This window comes from Orycteropus afer, unplaced genomic scaffold (genome assembly GCF_000298275.1).
Source record: "Orycteropus afer afer isolate SDZICR_OR568_19922 unplaced genomic scaffold, OryAfe1.0 scaffold00388, whole genome shotgun sequence".
NCBI classification, from domain to species: domain Eukaryota; kingdom Metazoa; phylum Chordata; class Mammalia; order Tubulidentata; family Orycteropodidae; genus Orycteropus; species Orycteropus afer.
Window position 1 is genome coordinate 3,072,605 of NW_006921975.1, and position 5,617 is coordinate 3,078,221.

At 37.8% G+C, this 5,617-nt stretch overlaps 1 pseudogene; it reads right to left on the bottom strand.

The window, feature by feature from the left end:
- Window positions 1–4,164: 4,164 nt before the first annotated feature.
- On the bottom strand, window positions 4,165–4,848 carry LOC103207706 (annotated as a pseudogene).
- Between the last annotated feature and the right edge of the window lie 769 nt (window positions 4,849–5,617).

The window sequence follows — 5,617 nt, forward strand, 5'->3', positions numbered from 1 at the left end:
GTGAATATGAGCAGTTGATGGTCTGTTCCATAGTCAGCTCCTGGCCTTGTTTTGGCTGAAGATATTGAGCTTCCCCATCACCTCTTGCCACAGATGTTTAGCATGCAGATCTAATAAGTATGATGAAATGAGAAAACCTTCATGCATAACCTGCCTGATTTCAACCATGCACTATCCCCATGCTCTGTTCAAATGACAGCCTCTTGGTCTATGTACAAGTTCTTCATGAGTGCAATTATGTGTTCTACAATTCCTGTTCTTTGCAATGTTATCCATAATTCATTCTGATCCACAGAGTCAAATGCTTTTGCATAGTCAATAAAACATAGGTAAACATCTTTCTGATAGTCCTTGCTTTCAGCCAAGATCCATCTGACGTCAGCAATGATATCCTTTATTCTACATGCTCTTGTCACCCTAACTTAAATGTCTGAAGTTCCCTGTCAATATACTGCTGCAAACATTTTTTAATTATCTTCACCAAAATTTTACTTGCATGTGATATTAATAATGTTCGATAATTTCCATGTTCTTTTGCAAGCATCTACTAGAGGGTAGATTCAAATTCACTTCATTGAACATAATGGCAATATACAAAAAGGGAGAAGTCAGCACAATATAATCAAGGCAGTAGAAGATGCATGGAGGAGCACAAGAATTAAAGGCAACAAAATTGAATGGCAATATATATACAATCCTGCAGTAACAGTAATATCAATAATCTACAAGTGGTTACATAAATAGACACTGAAGGTGATCAGGGGTGGGAATGCAAAGGGTATTAATCCCATTAATATACATATGTTGACTGAGGATATCTCCACATATGTATTTATATGTGCTGCAAATATATCCATGAATGTAGTGCAGCATATAGGGGGCAGAGAGTTAGGAAAATTGCTTAGTCATAACAAAATATCTTGAGGAAATAAGTCATTTGGCAGGGTGGCTCAGGATCACAGAGTCTTGGGGGATGCTAAGGTCAACTGGAATAACATAATCCACAAAGAGTGTTCTACATCTTACTTTGGTGAAAAGTGACTGAGTCTTAAAAGTTTGTGAGTGGCTCTCTGAGGTGCAAATATTGGTCTCTTCCAATATAGAGCAAAGAAAATTGAAGAAAATCAATGACACAAGGAAATAATTAGTCCAAAGGTCTAATGGATCTCATCAACCCCAGCATCCATGACCCTGAGGCCAGAAGAACTAGATGGTACCTGGCTACCACTGCTGATTTCTCTAAATGGGATCACAGTAGGAGGTCCTAAAGCTCTGGTAGCATAGTGCCTAAGGCATTTGACTGCTAACCAGAAGGCTGGAGGTTCAAACCCACCAGCCACTCCTTGGAAGGAAGGTTTGGCAATCTACTTCTGAAGTGATACTGCCTTGGCAACCCAAGGAGGGGTCACTATGAGTCGGGTCCAACTCAATGGCACATAACAGCAACAACAGACAGAGTGGGAGAAAAATGTAGAACAAAATTCAAAATCATTAAAACGACCAGTCTTACTGGTCTGATAGAGACTGGTGGAACTCCTAAGACTATGGCCCCTAGACACCCTTCAAGCTTGTATCCGAACTCAACCCCCCAGGGCTCAACTTCAACCAAAGGATAGACAGGCCTATATGGTAAACAGTAATGCCAGGAAGGTATGCATTCATTAGAACAATCAACCATACAAGATCAAATTGGCCCAGCATTTGCCCATTGCCCAGTCAAATGGTAAAAACAGGGAGGAAGTGAAAAGAGTGTTGTTACATTGTGGGAATTGCAATGAATCCCACAAACCAAAATATGTATGAATTATCGAAAAGAAAACCAATTGGCTCTGTAAACTTTCCCTTAAATCACACACACACACACACAACCTAGAACAGTATCTGCCATATAGTAAGTTATCAATTTTAAAAACCCAAAACCCACATACACACTCAATAAATGCATAGAACAAAAACAACCAACTTATCGCTCCAGTCTCCTACTTCAAGCACCAATATATTGTGAAAAGCCTAAAATGTTCATAGCTGGTTTTTGTTTCACTATGGCTCCCTGTCATGTGCCTTAATTACCAATAATTGAAAACATTTCTGTTGTACATTATCACAAATTCAATAGATTTACAAACAATGAAATCTAAAATCAAGAGTCATAGATTAGGAATTTTGACATAATTGAATGTGAAGCATCTTATCTCAGGAAAACAGTTTCACTTTAACATACACAAATTTAATAGCACAGGGTATTTTGAATTGCAAAAATTAATCATTGCAAGTATAGTATATGCAAAATTAGTTACATTTTTTCAACATGAAGTAACTTTTCTCTATTCAAGAGAGAATACTTTTTTTTCATTTATTTCTTGGTCTATGTGATATAATTTATATTCAGAAAACTAATTCTAATGCACAGTCAACAGCTAATGACCTTGGCTATCTTATAGCCATCAGCTGAATAAAAGCACAGAATTCATAAAAACGGCAATAGGAAGTATAAGAGAAAGGGCAAACCGTATAAAGGAATATAAAACTGGTCATATGTTTTGGAAAAGTAAAACACAGAGAGAGAGAGAGAGAGAGAGAGAGGAAATGGAATCAACAGAGAATTAACCAATGGAAGTTTTCCTCTCCAAAGCAGGCTGATTTAATCTCTAGGAATTTGGGTCATTAAGTAAAATTTCCACACACAAGTCAAAGCTAACCACATTTTGAATTACTCTTTAGATCCCCTGGCAATGTCTGATTTTGTTCAAGGTAAGTTCCACTGTAATGGGCCTTCTAGTCTACATAAATTTATATGGGTTAAAGCTCATACTTTATCACCAAAGATAATATTTTAAAATATTTTTATACTCCTGTTATGAAATAGTGATCACAAATGATACAAAAGAATTTCAAATCAAAAGCCCAACATATCCATGGCCTATATTTTCTTTTCCCTCCTAGGTAGATTCCAAAATGGGATTCTTGTTTGAAAGACCAAGAATTATTCTGAAATTTAACATTCATAGATGTTAGTGACCACCACTCATCTGTCTGTCATACCATAGTGGCTTGCATGTTGCTGTGAGGCTGGAGGCTATGCCACCAATATTTTAAACACTACCAGGGTCACCCATGATGGACAGGAAGGATATTATGTAAAGTAGAGGTCAGTGGAAAAGTGGAAGACCATCAACAAGATCTGTTGGCACAGTGGCTTCAACAATTGGCTCAAGTATAGCAAGGATTATGAGGATAGTGCAGGACCAGGAAGTGCTTCCTTCTGTTGTACATAGAGTCACTATGAGTCAGAGCCAATTTGATGGCACCTAACAACAACAACAGATGTTAGTGAAAGAAATAACTCTCTTATTATATATTGTTCTTAGTTCTAATTCTGGTTCAAATTGAACTTACCAGGTATTGTACCTCAAGATACAAACTCAGGAATATGATAATTTCAAGATACAGAAATGAAATAAGGACAGATATATCATGGCAACCACCCAGTAAAGGTCATAACACTTAGGTATTGTTTTGTTGTGGTTTTTATACCCTATTTCCTACATCGCCCAAAAGAAGTTAACTATTTGCAGGAGAGGCAGGAATTCTGAGAAACAAGCCATAGCAAACATAAATATTCCAAAATATGTGTTTAGTCTAAATGCCTGTAGGTTATTTTGTCATAGTCTCAAGAGAATCTCACCTTGCATGTGTGTAATTTTCAAAGTGCATTTATCTATATACATAAGGTATAATGGATCCTTCCAACACACCTTTTTATTTTTCCCTTTGAGCAAGTGTTTAATAAACATATATAAATAAACCTTCTGATAGGAAATAGAGAATGCATTGTCCTTACTTGGAAGAAAGCTGTGTAAACAGATATGTCAAATTTTATCTGTGTAGTTCATTATCATTATAGAAATAATATCATTATTTCCACATCACAGTTCTCCCCACCAAAAAAAAAAAAAAACAACAAAACAACTCACTGCCATCGAGTCAATTCCAACTCATAGTGACCCCCATTGGGTTTCGAAGGCTGTAAATCTTTACAGAAGCAGACTGCCTCATCTTTCTCCTGTGGAGCGGCTGGTAAGTTCAAACAACTGAATTTTTGTTAGCAGCCCAATGCCTTAACCACTACACCACCAGAGCTCCTTCACAGTTTCAGAAAGGACCTTAAAAGGTCTCAAAATTCTGATCTCCTTTGGCTTGCTTCTCTCTTTATTCTGCCCAGACTTTATTAATGGTTTGCTTCATATCATCATCTCTATCTTCATAAATTTTCTTTAGAACAGTCATCAGTTCCTCAACAGGATCTGTTTCAGTGTCACAGAAAGGCTTTTCTTTCTCTTTGCATTCTTTTTCAACCTGAGTCAGATAGTCCCACTGTCTGTTTTCAGCTTTCTTTCTACACAAGATAAGAAATGTATCAGTCGTGACTTTTTTTGAACTGCCTTCCACAGAGATGGGTTTCAAGAAGTTGTTCGTGATCATGGAGTAACTCTTGACATTTAGATTCTTTACCAAAAGATCAAATGACGTGCATGTTCCCAGCGGAGACTTGATGGACTCCAGCTAAGGCAATGTAGATTCCTCACCAACTTATCTGAATGATCCCATCCATACTTATTGATTTTCACTATGTATCTCATTGTAATGGGCGTAACCACAGCTGCTAGCTTTTCATTGTCAAGTAGGTCTGCTTTCCCATGACTTCGACTGCACCTTGTTCTTGATTTCTGTCTCAATTTTAGATTTTTCATCTGTAAGGGCATTGTGTACTCTTTTTCTAGTGGCCTTTTCAAGACACACCTTTACCTCTTCCGGATCTTTCTGTAGCTCTTTCAGAAGAGAAGCCATGGTAGGGCTGGGTCAAACCAAAGGCTGGAGATTCAGGTGCAGAGGTGAGGACAGGAAATACCACACCAAGTGTCCTCACTAGAGTGCAGATAGCAGGGCAGCAGTCACAGTGCTGCCAGCCCATTGTTCCCACCTGACCCTGCATGTGATTGCAGCCTACCTTTTTCCAACATCTCTTGAGGTAGCCAAGAGCCAGAAAATCTAGAGTTTCCTCCTGGAAATATCTGTAAACAGGGCCATATTCCAATATTCTGAATACAATTTAGTTGGATCTGTTTTTGTCATGCTTACATACACTAAAGTGTAGACTGTCCTTATATAATTTATTCTTGTACAAGGTGTCCCTACCTGGCTTTCTCATTCAACCCACAAAATACATATGACAAAGTAAAGCCACAGATATAAATATCTGAATCCCCCTGGACTGTCTGTTATGACCAGAGCTGGTGAAATAATTTCAAAACATTTTTCCCCTTTTCAGTTTGTTTCTGCAGCGCTCAATATGAAACATGAGGGGGAGATATTGATTAGGCTCCTGGGAGCATTACACTGATTGTGTACACTCTAGGAGCACAAATGAGAGAATTCATTTTGCTGCATCCCAAACTCCAAAGGCAATTTCATCATTATCATTTTCCAAACAATTTATGTTTGTTCTTATATAAATTCTGTCAAGGCAGTCCTAGGGAACATTTGGTCAGTAATGACTGATATTTACAGCAGAGAGGGAACTATGCTCAGATAATGGAATTCCTGGGGAAAAAAAATA